We start from the raw sequence: 24633 nt of genomic DNA on the forward strand, positions 1-24633 counted from the left end.
AGTTTTATTGCTTAAATCGCATTTTCTCGACGAGCTGAGCACGTTTTCTGGATGGTGCCTCTCCCGTCACTCTGGTTAGGTTGGCAAAGTAAAAAGCGCTCTTGGGTGCTTCAGAGTGCCGAGTTTATCACTGCACATAAAGAAATGACCACCTGCAACGTTTGGTTTATGTTTTATGAGCATTTTTAATTGTATTGCTTAGAGCGCATTTTCTCGACGAGCTGAGCACTATTTCTAGTAAAAAGCGCTCTTGGGTGCTTCAGAGTGCCGGGTTTATCACTGCGCATGCAGAAATGACCACCTGCAACGTTTGGTTTATGTTTTATAAGCATTTTTTGTTTTATTGCTTAAATCGCATTTTCTCGACGAGCTGAGCACGTTTTCTGGATGGTGCCTCTCCCGTCACTCTGGTTAGGTTGGCATAGTAAAAAGCGCTCTTGGGGGCTTCAGAGTGCCCAGTTTATCACTGCGCATGCAGAAATGACCACCTGCAACGTTTGGTTTATGTTTTATAAGCATTTTTAGTTTTATTGCTTAAATCGCATTTTCTCGACGAGCTGAGCACGTTTTCTGGATGGTGCCTCTCCCGTCACTCTGGTTAGGTTGGCAAAGTAAAAAGCGCTCTTGGGTGCTTCAGAGTGCCGAGTTTATCACTGCACATAAAGAAATGACCACCTGCAACGTTTGGTTTATGTTTTATGAGCATTTTTAATTGTATTGCTTAGAGCGCATTTTCTCGACGAGCTGAGCACTATTTCTAGTAAAAAGCGCTCTTGGGTGCTTCAGAGTGCCGGGTTTATCACTGCGCATGCAGAAATGACCACCTGCAACGTTTGGTTTATGTTTTATAAGCATTTTTTGTTTTATTGCTTAAATCGCATTTTCTCGACGAGCTGAGCACGTTTTCTGGATGGTGCCTCTCCCGTCACTCTGGTTAGGTTGGCATAGTAAAAAGCGCTCTTGGGGGCTTCAGAGTGCCCAGTTTATCACTGCGCATGCAGAAATGACCACCTGCAACGTTTGGTTTATGTTTTATAAGCATTTTTAGTTTTATTGCTTAAATCGCATTTTCTCGACGAGCTGAGCACGTTTTCTGGATGGTGCCTCTCCCGTCACTCTGGTTAGGTTGGCAAAGTAAAAAGCGCTCTTGGGTGCTTCAGAGTGCCGAGTTTATCACTGCACATAAAGAAATGACCACCTGCAACGTTTGGTTTATGTTTTATGAGCATTTTTAATTGTATTGCTTAGAGCGCATTTTCTCGACGAGCTGAGCACTATTTCTAGTAAAAAGCGCTCTTGGGTGCTTCAGAGTGCCGGGTTTATCACTGCGCATGCAGAAATGACCACCTGCAACGTTTGGTTTATGTTTTATAAGCATTTTTTGTTTTATTGCTTAAATCGCATTTTCTCGACGAGCTGAGCACGTTTTCTGGATGGTGCCTCTCCCGTCACTCTGGTTAGGTTGGCATAGTAAAAAGCGCTCTTGGGGGCTTCAGAGTGCCCAGTTTATCACTGCGCATGCAGAAATGACCACCTGCAACGTTTGGTTTATGTTTTATAAGCATTTTTAGTTTTATTGCTTAAATCGCATTTTCTCGACGAGCTGAGCACGTTTTCTGGATGGTGCCTCTCCCGTCACTCTGGTTAGGTTGGCAAAGTAAAAAGCGCTCTTGGGTGCTTCAGAGTGCCGAGTTTATCACTGCACATAAAGAAATGACCACCTGCAACGTTTGGTTTATGTTTTATGAGCATTTTTAATTGTATTGCTTAGAGCGCATTTTCTCGACGAGCTGAGCACTATTTCTAGTAAAAAGCGCTCTTGGGTGCTTCAGAGTGCCGGGTTTATCACTGCGCATGCAGAAATGACCACCTGCAACGTTTGGTTTATGTTTTATAAGCATTTTTTGTTTTATTGCTTAAATCGCATTTTCTCGACGAGCTGAGCACGTTTTCTGGATGGTGCCTCTCCCGTCACTCTGGTTAGGTTGGCATAGTAAAAAGCGCTCTTGGGGGCTTCAGAGTGCCCAGTTTATCACTGCGCATGCAGAAATGACCACCTGCAACGTTTGGTTTATGTTTTATAAGCATTTTTAGTTTTATTGCTTAAAGTCGCATTTTCTCGACGAGCTGAGCACGTTTTCTGGATGGTGCCTCTCCCGTCACTCTGGTTAGGTTGGCAAAGTAAAAAGCGCTCTTGGGTGCTTCAGAGTGCCGAGTTTATCACTGCACATAAAGAAATGACCACCTGCAACGTTTGGTTTATGTTTTATGAGCATTTTTAATTGTATTGCTTAGAGCGCATTTTCTCGACGAGCTGAGCACTATTTCTAGTAAAAAGCGCTCTTGGGTGCTTCAGAGTGCCGGGTTTATCACTGCGCATGCAGAAATGACCACCTGCAACGTTTGGTTTATGTTTTATAAGCATTTTTTGTTTTATTGCTTAAATCGCATTTTCTCGACGAGCTGAGCACGTTTTCTGGATGGTGCCTCTCCCGTCACTCTGGTTAGGTTGGCATAGTAAAAAGTGCTCTTGGGGGCTTCAGAGTGCCCAGTTTATCACTGCGCATGCAGAAATGACCACCTGCAACGTTTGGTTTATGTTTTATAAGCATTTTTAGTTTTATTGCTTAAATCGCATTTTCTCGACGAGCTGAGCACGTTTTCTGGATGGTGCCTCTCCCGTCACTCTGGTTAGGTTGGCAAAGTAAAAAGCGCTCTTGGGTGCTTCAGAGTGCCGAGTTTATCACTGCACATAAAGAAATGACCACCTGCAACGTTTGGTTTATGTTTTATGAGCATTTTTAATTGTATTGCTTAGAGCGCATTTTCTCGACGAGCTGAGCACTATTTCTAGTAAAAAGCGCTCTTGGGTGCTTCAGAGTGCCGGGTTTATCACTGCGCATGCAGAAATGACCACCTGCAACGTTTGGTTTATGTTTTATAAGCATTTTTTGTTTTATTGCTTAAATCGCATTTTCTCGACGAGCTGAGCACGTTTTCTGGATGGTGCCTCTCCCGTCACTCTGGTTAGGTTGGCATAGTAAAAAGCGCTCTTGGGGGCTTCAGAGTGCCCAGTTTATCACTGCGCATGCAGAAAAGACCACCTGCAACGTTTGGTTTATGTTTTATAAGCATTTTTAGTTTTATTGCTTAAATCGCATTTTCTCGACGAGCTGAACACGTTTTCTGGATGGTGCCTCTCCCGTCACTCTGGTTAGGTTGGCAAAGTAAAAAGCGCTCTTGGGTGCTTCAGAGTGCCGAGTTTATCACTGCGCATGAAGAAATGACCACCTGCAACGTTTGGTTTATGTTTTATAAGCATTTTTAATTGTATTGCTTAGAGTGCATTTTCTCGACGAGCTGAGCACGTTTTCTAGTAAAAAGCGCTCTTGGGTGCTTCAGAGTGCCGAGTTGAGTGCGTGGTTTAGCGTCCGCCCCCGGTCCCTTATGGGACCCTATTTGGCCCGCGGACCGGCTGGCGGGAGCTCCGTGAAAGCCTGTCCGCCCTCCGAGCGCTCCTGCCGGGCGTGGGTTAGAGACCGCGCCCGGTCACTTATGGGACCCTAATTGGCCCGCGGACCGGCTGGCGGTACCTCCGTGAATGCCTATCCGCCGTCCGAGCACTCCTGCCGGGCCTGAGTTAGAGACCGCGCCCGGTCACTTATGGGACCCTAAATGGCCCGCGGACCGGCTGGCGGTACCACCGTGAAAGCCTATCCGCCCTCCGAGCACTCCTGCCGGGCGTGAGTTCGAGACCGCGCCCGGTCACTTATGGGACCCTAAATGGCCCGCGGACCGGCTGGCGGGAGCTCAGTGAAAGCCTGTCCGCCCTCCGAGCACTCCTGCCGGGCGTGGGTTAGAGACCGCGCCCGGTCACTTATGGGACCCTAAATGGCCCGCGGACCGGTTGGCGATACTACCGTGAAAGCCTATCCGCCCTCCGAGCACTCCTGCCGGGCGTGAGTTCGAGACCGCGCCCGGTCACTTATGGGACCCTAAATGGCCCGCGGACCTTCTGGCAGTACCTCCGTGAATGCCTATCCGCCCTCCGAGCACTCCTGCCGGGCCTGAGTTCGAGACCGCGCCCGGTCATGTATGGGACCCTGAATGGCCCGCGGACCGGCTGGCGGGACGTCCGTGGATGCCTATCCGCCCTCCGAGCACTCCCGCCGGGCGTGGGTTAGAGACCGCGCCCGGTCATGTATGGGACCCTGAATGGCCCGCGGACCGGCTGGCGGGACCTCCGTGAATGCCTATCCGCCCTCCGAGCACTCCTGCCGGGCGTGGGTTAGAGACCGCGCCCGGTCAGTTATGGGACCCTAAATAGCCCGCGGACCGGCTGGCGGGACCTCCGTGAATGCCTATCCGCCCTCCAAGCACTCCTGCCGGGCCTGAGTTTGAGACCGCGCCAGGTCAGTTATGGGACCCTAAATAGCCCGCGGACCGGCTGGCAGGACTTCCGTGAATGCCTATCCGCCCTCCGAGCACTCCTGCCGGGCCTGAGTTTGAGACCGCGCCCGGTCAGTTATGGGACCCTAAATAGCCCGCGGACCGGCTGGCGGGACCTCCGTGAATGCCTATCCGCCCTCCGAGCACTGCTGCCGGGCGTGGGTTTGAGACCGCGCCCGGTCAGTTATGGGACCCTAAATAGCCCGCGGACCGGCTGGCGGTACCTCCGTGAAAGCCTATCCGCCCTCCGAGCACTCCTGCCGGGCGTGAGTTAGAGACCGCGCACGGTCACTTATGGGACCCTAAATGGCCCGCGGACCTGCTGGCGGGGCTTCCGTGAAAGCCTATTCGCCTTCCGAGCGCTCTTGCCGGGCGTGAGTTAGCGTCCGCGCCCGGTCGCCTCACGTCACTGTGGTTAAGTTGGCATAGTAAAAAGCGCTCTTGGGTCCTTCAGAGTGCGGAGTTTATCACTGCGCATGAAGAAATGACAACCTGCAACGTTTGGTTTATGTTTTATAAGCATTTTTAGTTTTATTGCTTAAATCGCATTTTCTCGACGAGCTGAGCACGTTTTCTGGATGGTGCCTCTCCCGTCACTCTGGTTAGGTTGGCAAAGTAAAAAGCGCTCTTGGGTGCTTCAGAGTGCCGAGTTTATCACTGCACATAAAGAAATGACCACCTGCAACGTTTGGTTTATGTTTTATGAGCATTTTTAATTGTATTGCTTAGAGCGCATTTTCTCGACGAGCTGAGCACTATTTCTAGTAAAAAGCGCTCTTGGGTGCTTCAGAGTGCCGGGTTTATCACTGCGCATGCAGAAATGACCACCTGCAACGTTTGGTTTATGTTTTATAAGCATTTTTTGTTTTATTGCTTAAATCGCATTTTCTCGACGAGCTGAGCACGTTTTCTGGATGGTGCCTCTCCCGTCACTCTGGTTAGGTTGGCATAGTAAAAAGTGCTCTTGGGGGCTTCAGAGTGCCCAGTTTATCACTGCGCATGCAGAAATGACCACCTGCAACGTTTGGTTTATGTTTTATAAGCATTTTTAGTTTTATTGCTTAAATCGCATTTTCTCGACGAGCTGAGCACGTTTTCTGGATGGTGCCTCTCCCGTCACTCTGGTTAGGTTGGCAAAGTAAAAAGCGCTCTTGGGTGCTTCAGAGTGCCGAGTTTATCACTGCACATAAAGAAATGACCACCTGCAACGTTTGGTTTATGTTTTATGAGCATTTTTAATTGTATTGCTTAGAGCGCATTTTCTCGACGAGCTGAGCACTATTTCTAGTAAAAAGCGCTCTTGGGTGCTTCAGAGTGCCGGGTTTATCACTGCGCATGCAGAAATGACCACCTGCAACGTTTGGTTTATGTTTTATAAGCATTTTTTGTTTTATTGCTTAAATCGCATTTTCTCGACGAGCTGAGCACGTTTTCTGGATGGTGCCTCTCCCGTCACTCTGGTTAGGTTGGCATAGTAAAAAGCGCTCTTGGGGGCTTCAGAGTGCCCAGTTTATCACTGCGCATGCAGAAATGACCACCTGCAACGTTTGGTTTATGTTTTATAAGCATTTTTAGTTTTATTGCTTAAATCGCATTTTCTCGACGAGCTGAGCACGTTTTGTGGATGGTGCCTCTCCCGTCACTCTGGTTAGGTTGGCAAAGTAAAAAGCGCTCTTGGGTGCTTCAGAGTGCCGAGTTTATCACTGCACATAAAGAAATGACCACCTGCAACGTTTGGTTTATGTTTTATGAGCATTTTTAATTGTATTGCTTAGAGCGCATTTTCTCGACGAGCTGAGCACTATTTCTAGTAAAAAGCGCTCTTGGGTGCTTCAGAGTGCCGGGTTTATCACTGCGCATGCAGAAATGACCACCTGCAACGTTTGGTTTATGTTTTATAAGCATTTTTTGTTTTATTGCTTAAATCGCATTTTCTCGACGAGCTGAGCACGTTTTCTGGATGGTGCCTCTCCCGTCACTCTGGTTAGGTTGGCAAAGTAAAAAGCGCTCTTGGGTGCTTCAGAGTGCCGAGTTTATCACTGCACATAAAGAAATGACCACCTGTGTCAAACGCGCACTTTATTAAAGTGGCACCGGCTCCCCTGTAACGGGTTCAATAAGCCGGGGGTGAAGGGACTCGTCCGTAGCTGACCACCCGAGTTAAATTAATTCTACCAGAATCAATCTAATTTCTTTACGACGCCAATCCTTTTTAAGTCATCCGACGCGCGAGCCGAGTAACTCTATTCGAGGCGAGTCGTCGATATGACCGCGCCGTAATGATGGCTCCCTTCGGTTGTTTGATGCTGGTATTACGTTACGGATATTGTTTAGATGTCTTTGATAAGACCTCAAGGATTCGTTGGTCTAGCGCACCCTCTAGCGCTAGTTTTGTCGAAATAACTTTTGATATGGCCTCGCTCTACTTGGTTTGAGGAAGTAACAAGCTTACTTCCTATTTCTCCGAAGAAAGTCCCATTTGCGGAAGTATGTCAATGATAGTGTGTGAGAATGGATTTAATGCATTAAATCACTAATTCTAACTTGATATATTTAAACACTTAACCGTGAGAGTGCTTCCACCAATTTCCAACTAAATAATATTTTACTTAATACGATTTAAAATGATTTAATCGGATTATTATTATCTCTCGCAATTTATTCTGAAGGCAAATTAGTCCCTCAAAATCATTCAAAGTAGCCTCTGACGCGGCCCGAAGAAACAGGAACGGGCTCGTGCCCGAAGGATATTTACTAACTATAGCTCTAACACTAATCCGAAAAGTCGAATTTGAAAACCTTCCTTATTTTTATTTAATATGGTATGTTTGCATACCATAATAATCTCTATTTATAAACTGAGTTATCAACCCAACCTCAAACAATTAATTGCATACAAATTAGCGCACCACGAATTAAATGAGTATATAAAACATATTTATTGAAGAAGCATGAAATAGAATTACAAATCTCAATCCTCCAAAAACTGAACAATCCCACTCACTGATACACTTGCAAATAAAATCATTCAATCCCGGAGTACTTTCGATTGCAAAACAAAAATCAGAAAAGAGGGAAAAGGTAGCTACCAATTGGGTGTTATTTTCTTTTTGGTGGAAATAAAGTCGAGTGATCAGTTCGATTTTATTTCTAAAATCCAATTTGGAAACTAGTTAGGCCCCGTGAGGACAGACTACCCGATGACTGTCTCCTCCGCTTGCGTACATACAGAAGAAGTCTCCCCTCACCTAGTTTCTCATGCAAAGTTGTCCAGTCCAATTCTTTGAGTAAATCCAAGTTAATCCAGGCCAGCGATCTTGCGTCTCACACAAGGCTCTTGAAGGCTGTAGAAAAAGTCTTGAAACTCATACGGGCTTCTTCACGTATGAACGCGGTCCGGGAGAGAGCCCCGCAGATGTCCAAGGTGACCTTTTTATAGACCTCTCTGGCCCCCCCCCCCTTTTTTCTATACTGTCTTCTATAATGTCTATAATGTCCAGCTTCCCACGCTCATAGGCTATGAGTCACAACCTTGCGGTTTGAGCAGGTGTCCGCTGGCCTCTATACTGTCCAGTTTCCCACGCTCATAAGTTATGAGTCATAACCTTGCGGTTTGAGCAGCTGGTTCCACCCCACTCTCTTTCCACCAAAAATCTGTAGAAACCCCGGCAAGCACCTTATTTCCTCTTTTCTTTACTTCTCCTTTCATAAAACCAATATTTCAAAGTACACTTTTTACTCAACCATTTAAATCAGAAATCAAAGCCCTTGAATTTATGTTTTAACCTTTTTTAACACACCACTCGTGGTGGGCCTCTTTTCCTAATTGTGTGATAATATTGCTTGATGCTGTTACAGAATATATTTCAGCCAAGCAAAGAAAAATAAAAAAATAAAAAATAAAATAAAATTAGAACTCATTTGTTCTTCCCTTTCCTACAATCTTTAACACACCCCTATTCTTATATGGGTGGGCAGCTTAGCCTAATTCTGTGATAATATTGCTTTAAGCGGTTACAGAATATATGTTAGCCAAGCAAGTAAAATAAAAATACAAATAAAAACCATTTTTGTGCTTCCATGTGTGACCCATAATCCGACCCCTCTTTCTCTTTGGTCTCCTGCACCGGTTTGGCTCCATCTTTTGGAGAATTTTGGAATTTCAGCTTTGCCAATTCATTCAATATTCCCCCACTTAATTTTGCACCATCTGCTGTTAAAATTTGGAATGTCAGCCCCGCCAATTTATTACTGGGAGCAATCCATACTCACTTTATGCACCATTTGTTTCCCCCCCCACTCCATGTTACATGACACGGCCCCCTTGGATTGAGAAGCAGGTAATAAATCACCCCGTCCACAACCCACTTCATGAGCTAATCAGTCATTTCATCGTCGGAGATATTCACAACCTCAGCGGTTGTAGATGTAGGGCAGGTCGTCGTCCCATCCCCCTGTCTGGCGATCTCTGCAAGGGCGTTGATCAGGCGGGTCAAGCGATCAGAAGGGTCGTCGTCGTCCCTCCGAGCTTCCAACGCGAGGACTCTCAGCAGCGGAGGTGTCGAAATCCCTGTGGCAGTACTCGCGGCGTCATTCTCATCGTCCGCCTCATCTCCGCGCCAATCGCGAGCCTCGACGTCGTCCTCAGACACAGACGGAGCTCCCGGCGGGGAGCCAGCCTGTGAAATGGGGGGAATGTCGCCGCTGGAGCCAGGATTCTCACGTTGACGGATGCCGTCAGGAGCTTGACGCTCCAAGCACTCATCGCATGGTACTCCGCACTCAACGAAGGTCCCATCCAGGGACCAATGTCCAAAACAGCGGTCCCGACGTGCAGGCCGGACAAGTCCCACCGGGGCTCCGTTGGGCTGCTCCATCCCCTGAGGCGAGTCGCGCCCTGTACGCGGGGTGTTGTAAAAGTCCGCAGACAGCCGCCGGTGAACCGGACTGACGGTCAAGCAGCGGCCACACTGTGAATGTGATGTGACGCATCGAGCGCCGTTCTGTTGGCGCCATGTCATGTGGGTTAGGGGCCAAATGGTGCCGTGAGCATCCCCAGCCTCCTCGAGGAGAACCGTACATGTAGACAGGGACCCTCTAGATGTGTCGAGCAGAGTTGCGGTGGACATTAAATCCGCATATCCCTCCCATCCGAGATGGTCCAAGCTGAACCGCTCCCCTTCCTTTACATAAATTCCGTCTGGGACTAGCCAAGCCACATTAAAGCAGGCCGGGTAACAACAGTCCCCCACATAAGCCTTTCCGATCACCCAGGCCAATTTCATACGGTTCACCCCGCATAGGACGCACTCCGGTGCATCCGCAACTCGGTGCACCATCTGGAACACATGGAAGCACAAATGTAATATATCAAATCATAAACCCTCTACCCGCCCTATGGCGCACAATAGGGGGGCTCCTCGGCTCCCCTCCTCTATCCGTAAGGGACGGGAGAGGAAAAAAGACCGAGTACGTAAAAAACCATGTCGTCATCACAAGTTGGTCCACTATGTCGCTCCAAAGCAACACTGACAATAGCCCCCATATTGTGCACCAGAGCATTAGTTTGGCCGTGCGCTTTCTCCACGTGACAGAGGAGCGAACATTTCGGTCCAGTTGTGACACTTTTCCAAGCACATGCGCGGCCAATCCTATTACTAATATTGCTTCTAGTATGATAACTCCAAATATGACAAAGTAACAAAACATTGATCCTATTTCTAAAGCCATCCAAAGACAAAGCAGCACAATCCCCGCGATGCCTCTGGACGTTTTAGGATCCAAATATATTCGGCCGTGCATATACACGACAAAGAGACCCAAGCCCATCGTGTATATCTTGTACAAAAATCTCAAAAGCAAAACTTTGAGAATTGCCATTACCAAAATCACCGGCCTAGTCATTTGTCGCGAGTCCCATGACCCAGAACAGCAATAGGCCGCCCAGATGCTGAACAAAACCCAATATTGAGGTTCATTACTCACTTTTAGCGCTCCGGGCCTCCCCATTGGATTAATAAAAATACTTGCATTACTCGCCATGACTTCTCTTACTTCCCTTTTTTATCTTCCCTTTTCTGCTTGTTTTTTTCTTATTTTCTTTTTGTCTCCCCGAAATCTCCAGTCACTGAGCTTCCCTGGCCCGAATGTGCGGCCACCGCCCGACCCCTTCTATTTAAGAAGAAATCTTGACTCCCCCTCCTGAGAGGGGTGTCATTCGCGTAGGTAGTGACGCCCCAATAATTGTCAGAGTTCGAAGTCTCTTGACATTTCCTTTTAAGGCAGTGCCCGCTACGATCGCGACCCCGATCAAAACGAACACCAATAATATCCCCGCCCCGGCCGATTTCAGCACCACTGTCAAAGCGCCAGTAATTACATCACCAATAACGCCTATCGCGGCGTCTTTAGCCGCTTGAAGTGCCGATCCGATCTTTTCAAACCAAGTACAGTCGTGAATATTCTTTCCATGGCCACACTTGATCCAATGTTCCCCGGGGGAGAAACATGTTCCATTATTAAAAATCCTATTTGGCCCTACCCAATCAAATCCCATAAACTGTCGGCCTTCGCAAAGGCTCTTTCGAAACGCCCGCCCTTCCGCAATCTGTATTAGAGCTGGCAGCCGATATGGAATTGACACAGGTCTACTCAGATTAAGCAATCCTTCATTTTGTAACCAAGTTTCACACGGCTGTCGGTCGCTAGAGGGCTGACGTCTCCACGTTTTCTGCGGCGAGTTCAACTCCCACAAGGCTCCTTCCACACTTCTGTATTTCTCGTCTTGATATTTGTCTGCACAATATTCTTTCCAATTAGGCAATGTAATACATTGTTCACGAGCCAGGGCCACTAGGCACTTTGTTTTATCAGTGTTACAAGTCATTGACCAAGGCCGAGGATTCACATAGATATAGGGGGAATACATGCCCGTGGGCCAAATATCAGTTTCTTTTGAATATACTGTCGCCATAAATTGGTATTGGACCCAATAATTTGTAGTTACATTTAAACAGGGTATCACCCATTGTTTCATTTCATACCCATTAAACCCCCACCACGTCTTCGCGGCAATTCTTGTGGACACCTCAGACCACGCCTGTAACACCCCTTTAACTGTTCTGTTTGCTAAGAGACTGGTACAGTTGTGAACCCACCTAGTGCCCAAGACGGATCGCTTGATCTCATCCAGGTCACATCTTGGCGACTTTCCAACAGTCCAGTCCCTACCATGCAGATCAACATAAATCTTCCCCACTACACATTGGTCGATTTTGTCAAAGTCCCCCGGTATCACTGTAAATAAATCGTCAGGCGTGGGCACCCGCTGAACCCATAATTGTCTCGCGGACGTGTACAGCCGGTGTCCCCCTTGGTACCTGGCTGGCACAGCAATTTCTCTTTCGACCTGCCACAGCCATGGCAACGATTCATTCAACCAAAACTCAAAATCCACCGGACCTTTATTAGGGTTGAATATCCTCCCTGTCTTTGTCGAGGCTGTGACAGGGGCCATCAATTTTTGGTACTTATACGCCCACATTATAACATGGTAATTGTCACTGCAAATTTGTCCCACATTAAAATAACACGGATCTAACCCACTATAAACCTTCTGGCAATCCCTAAACGCCGACGTCCTTTCGTCGGGCCGGCTTCGACGTACCCTGGTAAGCCGACGCTTACTGTTCGAATAATTTGGTGTTTTCTCACAAACTAAATCTAAACAACTCCAACACGGTTCCCAGCCGGGATAAGTACCGTGGCAAGTGGAGTTTTTCATCGGAGCTGGGAATGAGAATTCCTCCGGCCTCCTACTGCCCTTCTCCCAATAACCACCTTGAGATTCGGGCAACGGGACACACGAAGCATTACTATACCATTCTGCGTGCTTATTCCCCTCCTTGTAAATCCAATTCCTCTTAACAATTTTCCCCTCCAGCCTTATTTTGCAAACCAAGCTTATTGTCAGATTGGCATAATTTCTGGGTGCCATAAAATACCGAATATCACAAGCACTGATGCTGTGCCTGGCATGTCGTGTCCCATTTACGTGTTCAAATTGGTCGGAAAAAAGAGTCACTTCCCTCAAGATGTCCCTCTTCGTCTTATTCCGTTTGTCTTCCTGATTACCAGGGAGCGGAAATGCCCCTGGTTTGAACGGCCAAGCGGTCATCTTTCCTGGTTGTCGTAGCATCGTCGTCCAAAGCTGCCGCGCAGAAATGTCAGGCGCCGTGGAATCGTTCCATTCCACGGTGATGCTTTCAAACTCCACAGCCCAACAGGTCTGGTTGAAAAGCTGTGTTCCATCATATCTGACGTTGATCATCTCCATCAGGTCGTTCCGGGTCGTACTCATTCGAAGCGCGTAGCAGACCAGGACGCATGCCAAAATGACTGAAATAAGTACTGCCGCCAGCCAGTCCATTGCCCGGGACCTCCTCCTTGGTAAGGCGGGCCGAGGAGAGATGGTCGGCTTCCAATCAATTGTGTCCCAATCCACCGTAGGGTAGTCGAGCAGGTCCAGCGGCTCTTCGTAAAAAGGCGAGATTCGAGGAACCTCATAACCATCGTTTGCTCTGAAAGTTACTCCTTGCTCCTGACGGTGGGCAGCATATCTCTCCACCGGTCTTGAGCTTGCTCTGTGGTCCAGGGGAGGAATCACCTCTGGCCAGGTGCCATCCAGGTTTGGCCCTGGATTATTCCTCCCGGTAGCTGCGTTCGCATAGATTGGCTCCAAAGTTATCCATTCCTTATTCACATATATTTCTTGCCCCTCTTCTTCCCGTCGTAAAGCCCTCTTTCCAAAGGCCGGATTGTTCCAGCCCTTTGCCTCGGTGTGTGTGACCCCTGGGTCGGCGAGGTCGCAGCCAGGAAGGACAGCCACGCAGTCCGGGAGAGTACGTGGTGACCCACCACCCTCCAAGCTCATTGTTCTCCTCCTCTTGGCTCCGTGCGGGTAGCTCATGGCTGAGCACTCCTCGGGGTCGAATGAAGATCTGGTACCTCTCCTTCTTGTTTATACAAGATTTCCTTCAGCCCCTCCTTCGTCACTGGCCACTCCCCTGTGACATCATCCAAGTCGGATGGGCACGCCTTCCTCCTGTGGCCTCCGCAGTCCCTGCTGTCAGCCTCTTTCACTCTGGCTCCTACAGTCCATGTACAACACATTGTTATTATATATACATATTCACAAAACAAAAAAATATATATATATATCTTGTGGACTCCTTTATTCGTTGTCCCTGCCCGGGGAGTCTGGCCGACTCCACTGTTTAGTCAGCTCATCCACGGCGGCTCGTCGACTTTCCTCCCACCGTGGTGGTAGTGATTTGTCAAACCACAACGTGTAATAGGAAGCTGCTCGGGCCAACTCTGCTAACGATGTGTCAGACGCGGATGGCCCTGGTTCCTCAGGACTGGTATCCACCGTCTCCTCCGACCTGTCGCTGTCTCGGCCGCCGACCCGTCCTCTAGTCTCGTATGCTCTTCGCTTCCTCACTGCTAATATTGGACACGTCTTGAGGGAGCGGTGGCGGTCCGGTCCCCATCTGGTGCTTCCACTTCCATCACATCCAGGCGTAGGACACGCCTCAAGGGTCCCCGCATACACCGGACATGCTCCGAGCGAGCGGTGGGTACTTGACCCTGGTCGGGTGTTCCCACCCCCATTACAGCCAGGCATGGGGCAAACTGCCGGATATGACTTCGTCAAGCACTGGGAGGGGGACGGGAACTTTCCGGTTTGGTGACTTGCGCCACCGTCTTCCGCGTTTGGGCTTCTCGCTAAATTCTCCCCCTGGTTTGGTGTAGTTCTGGGGAGAGAAGTGGTTAAACCCCTTAAGTCTCCCGCCCCGCGTTCTTCAACGTCGTTTTCCTTAGTTATTATCGATTGAGGCAGACCCTCCCGCGTCAACTCCAGCTCCGGGCTCTCCTGACGTTTTCCTCTCTCTGGCGGCTCCAGGTCATTCATTTCCTCAACTGTTTCTTGAGGTTCCCTTGCCGCTGCTGCGGCTTCTTGTTCCCCTCTTTCTTCGCGAAGAGGAACCAGGATTTGCTCTCGTTCTTCTCTTGCTCCGCTGAGCGGAATCGGGACTTGCTCTTGTTCCGCTCTCGCTTGTCTTGGATCCCTGCGAATAGCCCGGACCAGGACTCCTGCGCCCATTATGGCGAAGAAATGGCTGAGACGTTTGGCCTCGAATGTCACTCCCAGCGAATATATTCCTTCATAGGGAATGATTGCCATTTTGACTGTAATCCCTACCAGTGCTGCCTCATCCTCATTCACCAAAAGGCCGGATCCGACTTTGTTACCAGGAGCTAAACAAAACATTCCCTTCTTCGTTACATACTGAAATCCTTTGTTACTCATGTCCAATACACTTCGGTAGCAATACATATTGCTCACGACTGTGTTGGTCTCCGTAGGGGCTGCCCCCACTGCGACCAACGGTGCGTCCTTGTACGCCACCAACTGGGCTATTGCCCGGGCCCAGGTGATTGGCTTCCAAGGCTCGTTCAGCAGGTCTCCTAATGCTGTGCAGCCCCCCACTGGGATAATTGATGCACGAGCAAACAAGGCCCTTTCGTCGGCCTTGTCCGGGAAACAGCCGGCGGGCCGGCCAGCTTGCCCTGTCCAGGGCCAGCAATAGCCCAGGGCTGCATATAAATTCTTCATGGCCTGTTTGTGATCGTATGCAGGCCAAGCTGCTCCCCCCAATACTGGATAGAGGGTTGCCAGGGGAGTCATGGCCTTGGTGATATGCCATCCTTGTGCTTCACCCACTCTTAATAATTTTCCCGTTGCCATGCGATCCAAACACAAGGGGCAATATGTCAGTATACCGCCGTCCCAAGCGCATGTACACGTGGCCACTTGTTGAGCCCGTGCATCTACGATTGGTCCGGTCTCCCACTGTGCAAAGACCACCATTCTTGCCAAGATGGTGATCCGACAAGGGTGGCACACCATGGCATCCAGCACTTTGACCGGGAGCCTGTCCTCGTTCCTCAGGGCAAACTCCAAGTCTCTTACGTCGGTGGTCATATTTGATGGCATCATGAAACCTACTCCTGACCACCTAGTAGGCAACAAATTTGGTGTCGAACAAATGACACATGCTTCGTCGACCCTTGTCCAGCGAAAATGTTCCGGTCCATCGGGAGTGCCCCCCCTCTTGGCCAATTTCACTAGATTTAGGGCCGTTCCGGCTTGAATCCCATACGGCGACCGTCTTACGATGACCGCCCCTTTGTGCGCGGCCAAGCGCACGAAGGCCGGGAATGTACTGTAGTCGGTTGCCATATATTTTCTAAGTTACTTCTTGGTTTTAATTGGGTCAGCCGGTAACGGCTTCAGCTGTTCAACTCCCTGGATTCCTTTCCTCTTCAGTCGTACTGTGTTGTCATCCAAAACCGCACTGACTATGTCCAAGCAGTCGTACTTGGCCTTTACTGCAGTCTTGCTGTTCAGGTCTCTCGACTTGACCCACACCTTCTGTCCAACGCTGAACCGACACTTCTCTTTATGCTGGATCGAGCCGTCTTGGGTCCTGCCCACTTCCTGTGACACAAAGTGCCGTTGGTTGAGTTCTTCGGACGGGGAGGGCCGGCTGGCCCTAGTCCTTCCGTTCAGGTCTGCAACCAAATCAAGTAGTTTAGTACTCCATTCTTTCCCGTTTGCATTTTTTCCCAGCCAGGTCTTAACCAGCCCAATGGTTCTCTCTGCTACCCCGTTAGCCTGTGGTGTGTACGGAGGCGAATAGACTCGGATTATTCCCCGCTCACGACACCACTTGTCCACCTGGGCATTTTTGAAATGAGTTCCATTGTCTGTTCTTAATTCTTTGGGAATTCCTAGCCACATGCACCCGTCTTCCAGTGTCTTGATCACGCTGTTTGCGTTGGCTTTCCTTACTGCTTTTAGCCCGACATGTCCTGACATTGAGTCAACAAGCACAACAAGGTATTTCTCACCCTTAGTGCCACATATCCCCAAGGGCCCGGCTACGTCCATACAAACCGAGCCCCACGGCACAGTACTCCTGATCGTCAATCCGTCCGTGCGATGTCCTCGTCGCCCTGCGTTATATTTGTTGCACAGATTACAATCACGCAGGACCGCACGAATCGTCCTGTCAGGGACCCAGAGTTCCAGCATTTCTAATTCTTTTTGCGTAGGCAACGGACCCGCGTGGCCTAGTGCTTCATGTACTGCCGACACGACCTGCCTTACGCTCTCATCTGGGACCACTTTTCCGCGAGGGGTCTTGTCCCAGTTTTCTGCCCCTACAACTATTATTCTTCTTTCTTGGACGTATCGATCAACTTCATTATTTCCTTTCCAATGAGCTCCTTCTTTCACATGAGATCTTTGGTGGACGACATCAAGACACATATTTAGCTGCAACTCAGCTATTTTCTTCCACACTTCATAGTGGGCCACTAGTTTTCCCCTTGTGCCTTCAAAGCCATTTTCCACCCAAATGGCTAGGTCGAATTTGAGCGCTTGTGCACAATAATGGCTGTCAGTTACGAGTCTCACGCGTCCAGCGTGATTTTTCTCCGCTTCTAACAGTCCTTCCAGCACTGCCGTAGCTTCTCCTGCCTGCGCGCTGCCGGGTGTCCTACCTTTGCGGCGGCAACGCTCCTCTCCATTTTGTTTCAGAATAAAACCCCAGTGGGCATTCTGGTCTCCTTCCTTTTTTGACCCGTCGGTGTAAAGAGTCCATTCATAGGGCTTTTCTTTTTCTGTTTCTTTTTCCAATGTCTGCTTTTTGGTGGAGGTTGTTGTCGGGCCAATGTCCAAGTCGGGATCTAGTAGGATGTCCTCCCATCTTCCCCACCTGACATTGGTCGCTTTTGTGCTCTCGATTGTAGACTTCCGAAGAAAACGATGCACGTTACTTCCGGTTTGGACTTTGATACCTTGCCCTTGTGCCAGGTCTTTCAAATTGCTCCAGTACCTGGCCAAGATTGCAAGTTCTTTCTCCTCCTGGGGAAATCTCTTCTCGACACTGGAGAGGGTATAGGTCCACAAAGCCACTAAGCCAGCACCTTCGTTGCTGACCGTCACCATTGCATCATTTTCCTCGCAATGCACTTTCGCGACAAGTTTTGCTGTCAGACTTCGTGGCTCAAGCCTCACGGCTTCTCGGACGGCCTGTTTCAAGTTATTCAAATTGTGAGTGTCATTTTCTGACCACTGCCACTTCGCCGTTTTTTGGCTCTCCGGAGTTTTCTTCAAGCGCGCGTACAGTGGTCTTGCATGTTTCTGATAGTGGGGAACATGATCCCGCACATAGTTGCACAGTCCAAGTATTCGCTGCAACTCTGTCTCTGATCCCGGAGGCGAAATCCGTTCGATTTTTTGTCGAAATCCTTCTGAGATGCCCAGATCCTCGGTCACCTGGAATCCCAAGTAATCCACTTGGAACCGGGCTAGTTGGCATTTCTTGAGATTCAGCTTCAGACCCGCAGCGGAGACTCGTTCCACAACCCTTTGCAGCAAGTTTAGATGTTCCTCTTCTGTGTCATTTGAAACAAACACATCATCAATATACACCGTGACATCCAAGCCATCCAAAACTTGTAAGACAGTCGATTGAAACACATTCGGGGAATTCTTGTATCCTTGCGGCAATCTTTGCCATACGTACGACTTCCCCCTGTGTGTAAATGCTGTTTTCCCTTGCGATGTTCTGGCTAGTCGTAATGAAAAAAATCCATTTGCCAAGTCAATGCATGACTTGTATTTTTTCACTCTCAGCGTCTTGAGGGATGCCTGGGGATTTATGAGGCTCGCTCGATTAGCCACCGTCCGGCGGTTAAGAGCTTTAAAGTTGATTACCGGCCTCCAGCCTCCTCCTGCCGCCGCTGGTTTCTTTACGGCCTGAATTGGGCTGTTGGTCACTGGATTTGGCTCTTCTCGAATGATGCCAAGCTGTAAGAGTTCCTTCACAATTGTTTCCATTTCAGCCACTGCTTCAGGGTTCAGGGGGTATTGTCTTACAGGCGGATGCACTCCCCCCTCAATGGTGTGGATGTACTTTGATCCAAGGTCTCCACAATCGTTCTTGAAATGCGCCACGGCTGCTTTCTCCAATATTTTGGTCAGCCTCCGCTTTCCGTCCGGGGACAGATCGCTGTCTTGGACCAGTTGGCTCTTCACGGTCTCCACATCCACCGGCTTGTACCACTCATTAAGTGGCATAATTTTTGTCGGGCCCACACGGACTGCTTTTGCTCTTATCATTTCTAATCTTGTTTTTACTGACTGACGCTGGTGTTTCGGTTTCTTTAGATCCTCTGCGTCTCTCAAAGTCAATAGATTATGAGGCCCTTTGACCCAAACTATTCCTTTCCAAATTCCAATGGGCATATTAGTCACTGATCCATCTGCCACCATCACAGTTAGGTGTCCTATTCTTTTTAAGGCTTTGCGGGTCATTGACACCTCGGCTCCTGTATCCACCAAATATGGAGCTCCTTCGATTTCAGCGTAGAGGTTGTCTCCATCCCTGTAAACACCCGTCAGGGTGACCCGCGCCTCTTCTTCATTCATTTCCTGGGCCCCGCAGGGGCTGCAGCCTTGCGAGCCTCTGCCAGGGCCTTTCTTTCTTCTGGTGACATTTTGTCATATACTTCTTTTGCCACGTAACCTGTTGGGTTTACTTTACTATTCATTGATTTCGGCTTGACCTGGGTGTTCTGCTTCTGGTCATAATTAGACTTTTGCTCCTTCTCATAAGTTGGCCTTGGTGGTGGTTTCCGCCCTGCTTGCGTCTCCTCTGTGCGAGAGCGAGTACTGCCCGATGGACCTGGCTTTTGTCTCTCCATGTAGTGTTTTGTTACTCTGTCCCATTTCTTTATGGATTCTTCGATTCGTGCCAGAGTTGCCTCCGCACCCAGTTTCACAAAAGTAGTGTCTTTGTCCTCGGTGACTGCTCTCAAAACTCGCACATATCTGCTTGGGCTTACCACTTGCTTCAACTTATGCCACACATTCAACAAGGTGAGACCCTGTTTCAGTGCTTCTTTAGCTCTGGTTATATGCACATCTTCGTCATCTTCTTCGTCATCCACCCATCTTTGATAGGCTTCCTGCGCTGTCTCATCTCGGCCTATGGGCTCGGCTGTAATGTATTGCAGCCACATCTTTTTTGACAATTCTCCACCCGGACTTTCTTTGATTACTGGCCAAGTTGCCGATAAGTATTCTTTGACGCTTTCCTTCTGGTACTTAACGCGCACCATGCCTTTTAGGGTCTTAAAGGCTCTTGTTTCTCTTTCCATGTCGTTTGCGGCCATCCCTGTGTTATCCAGGTAAGTCGCTCCCATTTGCGTGGTGTTCGGCTGAGCCTGCTGGGTGGCGTTTGCAATTAGGTTGGTTTGTGTGGACATCGCGGGATTAGCAGTGTATATGTCCAGGTCATCGCACGCTCTCAGCTCTTCTTGAGCGGCATCATACACGCCCTGCTTCATCCTTCGCAATAGTACATCATACATTACAGTTACAAAGCCTTCTCTAAAATCTTTTGTCAAGTCGGTGTAACTTACTAAAGTATGGTAGGCTGGTGTGTTTAACACGTTCATTGCCTCCCTGTAAGTTAATTTCACCGGGATGTCTATATTCCTTTCTATCTTTTCCCACCAGGCCGGCGGGAATGGGTATTCTTTCTGCCTGACTTCTGGGATGTAGGTTTTCCTTCCATCCTTGGTTTCTACCCAACCGAATTGAATGTCCCTCGCCAGCCTTTCCGAGGCCTGGTAGATGCTTAGCACCGGCCGTTGTTTTTTGATTCCTTTCCGGGTTGCTCCTCTCACAACTCTCGGTGGTGGGTCATTTGGATCAGGAGGGACCACGGCCGACATCACAGAAGCCTGATTTTCTTCTTCAGAGACCACATCGTCGCTTGAGGTGGCGGCCTCCCTGTTTTCCACATCTCCATCTTCATTACGCCCTTCCTCGTTGGATGTAGGGTCGTGTTCAATGGCACCAACCTCTGCGTTTCTTGGTTCTGTTTGCTGACGGGGTCTCTGAACCGTGGAGGGACGGTTCTTGGGAGTAGACGTCAGGCGTGCTCGGTAAGAGACACCTGTATCTTCTCGGGCAGATCTTATAACCACTCTCCTCCCTTTTCCTTGAGGCGGTTGTTTTGGTGGAGCTGGGCTCCCCGTTGGTGTTGGATTCGGCCCCCTTGGTCCGGTTATTTCCGTGTTGATTTCGATTGCCACTTCCTCCTCCTCATCTCCTGTGCTTGGCGATGGCGTCCTTGACCTTTCGGTGTTCCTTTGCGGTTCTGGAATAGAACTCAAGTCAGTTCCCCCTTCTCCTTCCGTTCGAACTGCTTTGCCCGAGGGATGGGGCAGGACTGCCACCGCGTGTTGTGTTTGCTGCTCCATCTTCTGTTCTTTCCGTGCCACCTGTAGTGCTTGACCGTAAGTGGCTTCCAGGGCTACCAGTTCCCTTTCTCTTCTTTGAGAGGCTGATATTGCCAGCACAAACTCCAGCCCTTCCACCGCTGTGATTGGGGTGGATATTTGCAGCTTATATGCACCAGCAATTGCCGTCTCTGCAATTTTCCATGACATTCTTCCGGATCTAATACCATTTACATCTGTAACTATTCTTCTGGCTCCCCTCTCGACGGCAGCATCCACCGCACACAGAGGGTGTGTTTTACCGAAGTCAAATTCCTTGTTTGGCACGCTCAAACATGGCGAATAAAAACTCTTGAATCTTGAATCTTGAATCTTGAATCTTTCTCTAGGATTCTTGTCATCATCTTCAGGTAGTCCTGTTGGTTCAGGTCCGCCCGCCACTTCTGCACGAAGGCGTGTATTATCATGTAGTAGTTCGATCTTCCTCCACTTGTAAAAATGAAAGTAAGATCTTCCGGGTGATGCTCCATCTGCCGTCTCGCATCGTGCAGGTCTTCAATATATTTTTCACCGGCCATTAGTCTCAGCCGTGAATCAAAGGTTTGGTTCCATGCCCGGAATTTGTCGTTGGTGAAAACAATGAGGGCATCTCCTGTCAGTGACCAAATATCTCCGACAAATTGACACATCAGCACTCCATTTCCAACAATTACTTTCTTTGTTGATTCTTCTGGCAGAGACGGCAGGGGGTCTTTTCTGAAGAGGAGATTAAACTTCGGTGCATGAATACCTCCGCGCCGGGTGTCCCTGCCTCCCCAAACTTCCGCTGTGTCTCTGCTCGTGCCCAATCTTCCCTCCTCATTAGGCACTTCCTCTTCTTCCTCACTGGAAAATACTGGTCGATTGGTCTTTTTCTCTAAAATGCTTCTCATCTTCGCCAAATGTTGCATGCACTCATAATAGCGAGGCGCTGCCTTCACTTCCTCAGGTAATGGAGTTGCCAGCTCGCCTTTGATGCCAGCTTCGTTGGTCAACATTTTCACTATTGAGTCCAAATCTGTACTTGTGCTTATCAATTTTACCATATTACATTCCTCCACCATCTTTGCCCCCCATTCACACCAGTCGGGTGCTTCTCTTCTAGTGTAGCCCCTCTCAGGGTGGGCTGACACTATGATTGGTAATCCATCTTCTCCTGGTTGCTCGGCAAAAAATCTTCCATCTTTTTCGATGGCTTCTTTCACCCGCGTCGAGAGGCTTTCCGCCTCGATCGACGGGTTAGATCCCACTATGCAGTCAGTCCATTTCTGAGGCCACTTTTCTAAGCCTCCTCCATACAGTATCACACATACTGGTTCTTCATGTCGTCCTAAAGGGTCTGGATTAAACCCCTCGTGCCTGGTTCCTTCTGTAGGATAACCAGATTCGGGGTCTGTTCCTCTTATACCGCTAGCCATCTCTTTTAGTGAATAGCAATGTTTTCAGTTGTAGGGTTGAGCTGTCTCCTTTCGACTCCTTCCCGTGCGCAATCGGAATAGGGACGATACAGCTCTTAGTTACTCAGCGGCGCCTTTTGCGTCGCTTCTTCTCAAAACACCAATTCGAGAACTCCTGCCTCGCTTATTGATGCTCTCAACGGCGGGATGCACTTTTTTCTTTGTTCCTACTATCCCATCCAGTCACTCTACTGACAGGATTTTCTAACAAGGGTACATTCAACAGCAAATTGCAATTTAAACGTTATTGAAACGAACAAATAGTGACGGCCAATCCTCAGCCCGAAGCCCTTCTGCTTTCCAATTCTTGGGAACCCTCGCTCAACTTCAACTGTTGTCCTCAACGGATAAACAAAAACAAAAGAGCGAGTAGATACTGGGAAAAAGGAAAGAAAGAGAGAGAAAAGAAAAAGAAGAGAAAAATTATTAAAAAAAAAAAAATAATAATAATTTCTCTGTCCACTTTTGGTTTTAGTGATCACAAAAATTCTGTAATCCACAATGCGTCTGGAAACAAAAAAGTTGTAATCCTTTTGCGTTCAGGAACAAAAAATTTGTAATCCACAATGCCTCTGGAAACAAAAAAGTTGTAATCCTTTTGCGTTCAGGAACAAAAAATTTGTAATCCACAATGCGTCTGGAAACAAAAAAAGTTGTAATCCTTTTGCGTTCAGGAACAAAAAATTTGTAATCCACAATGCGTCTGGAAACAAAAAAATTGTAATCCTTTTGCTTTCAGGAACAAAAAATTTGTAATCCACAATGCGTCTGGAAACAAAAAAAGTTGTAATCCTTTTGCGTTCAGGAACAAAAAATTTGTAATCCACAATGCGTTTGGAAACAAAAAAGTTGTAATCCTTTTGCGTTCAGGAACAAAAAATTTGTAATCCACAATGCGTTCAGGAACAAAAAATTTGTAATCCACAATGCGTCTGGAAACAAAAAAGTTGTAATCCTTTTGCTTTCAGGAACAAAAAATTTGTAATCCACAATGCGTCTGGAAACAAAAAGGTTGTAATCCTTTTGCTTTCAGGAACAAAAAATTTGTAATCCACAATGCGTCTTGGAAACAAAAAAAGTTGTAATCCTTTTGCTTTCAGGAACAAAAAATTTGTAATCCACAATGCGTCTGGAAACAAAAAAGTTGTAATCCTTTTGCGTTCAGGAACAAAAAATTTGTAATCCACAATGCGTTCAGGAACAAAAAATTTGTAATCCACAATGCGTCTTGGAAACAAAAAAAGTTGTAATCCTTTTGCGTTCAGGAACAAAAAATTTGTAATCCACAATGCGTTCAGGAACAAAAAATTTGTAATCCACAATGCGTCTGGAAACAAAAAAGTTGTAATCCTTTTGCGTTCAGGAACAAAAAATTTGTAATCCACAATGCGTCTGGAAACAAAAAAAGTTGTAATCCTTTTGCGTTCAGGAACAAAAAATTTGTAATCCACAATGCGTTTGGAAACAAAAAAGTTGTAATCCTTTTGCGTTCAGGAACAAAAAATTTGTAATCCACAATGCGTTCAGGAACAAAAAATTTGTAATCCACAATGCGTCTGGAAACAAAAAAGTTGTAATCCTTTTGCTTTCAGGAACAAAAAATTTGTAATCCACAATGCGTCTGGAAACAAAAAGGTTGTAATCCTTTTGCTTTCAGGAACAAAAAATTTGTAATCCACAATGCGTCTTGGAAACAAAAAAAGTTGTAATCCTTTTGCTTTCAGGAACAAAAAATTTGTAATCCACAATGCGTCTGGAAACAAAAAAGTTGTAATCCTTTTGCGTTCAGGAACAAAAAATTTGTAATCCACAATGCGTTCAGGAACAAAAAATTTGTAATCCACAATGCGTCTTGGAAACAAAAAAGTTGTAATCCTTTTGCGTTCAGGAACAAAAAATTTGTAATCCACAATGCGTTCAGGAACAAAAAATTTGTAATCCACAATGCGTCTGGAAACAAAAAAGTTGTAATCCTTTTGCGTTCAGGAACAAAAAATTTGTAATCCACAATGCGTTTGGAAACAAAAAAGTTGTAATCCTTTTGCGTTCAGGAACAAAAAATTCGTAATCCACAATGCGTTTGGAAACAAAAAAGGTGTAATCCTTTTGCTTTCAGGAACAAAAAATGTGTAATCCTCTTGTGTTCCGGAACAACAACAAAAATAAAAAAATAAAATAAATAAAGTAAAAGTGGAAGAGGAAAATGCAGAAGAGAGAAAAACTTTTTTCTTTTCAGATCAAAGAATAGACTCTTCGTTTTGTCCTCAAAGTGTCTGCCTTCTTCCCGGCTTTGGTTCTTGGATGA

General features: G+C 47.7%; 1 long non-coding RNA gene across 1 annotated transcript; it reads right to left on the bottom strand.

Annotated features, from left to right (window-relative positions):
* Positions 1-17017: 17017 nt before the first annotated feature.
* Positions 17018-22212, bottom strand: LOC119118994. Its single transcript, XR_005097043.1, has 2 exons — positions 22077-22212; positions 17018-17199 (listed from the first exon to the last, which is right to left on the bottom strand). It is a non-coding gene; the product is annotated as an uncharacterized LOC119118994 (long non-coding RNA).
* Between the last annotated feature and the right edge of the window lie 2421 nt (positions 22213-24633).

Source organism: Syngnathus acus, unplaced genomic scaffold (assembly GCF_901709675.1).
Source record: "Syngnathus acus unplaced genomic scaffold, fSynAcu1.2, whole genome shotgun sequence".
Taxonomy (NCBI): domain Eukaryota; kingdom Metazoa; phylum Chordata; class Actinopteri; order Syngnathiformes; family Syngnathidae; genus Syngnathus; species Syngnathus acus.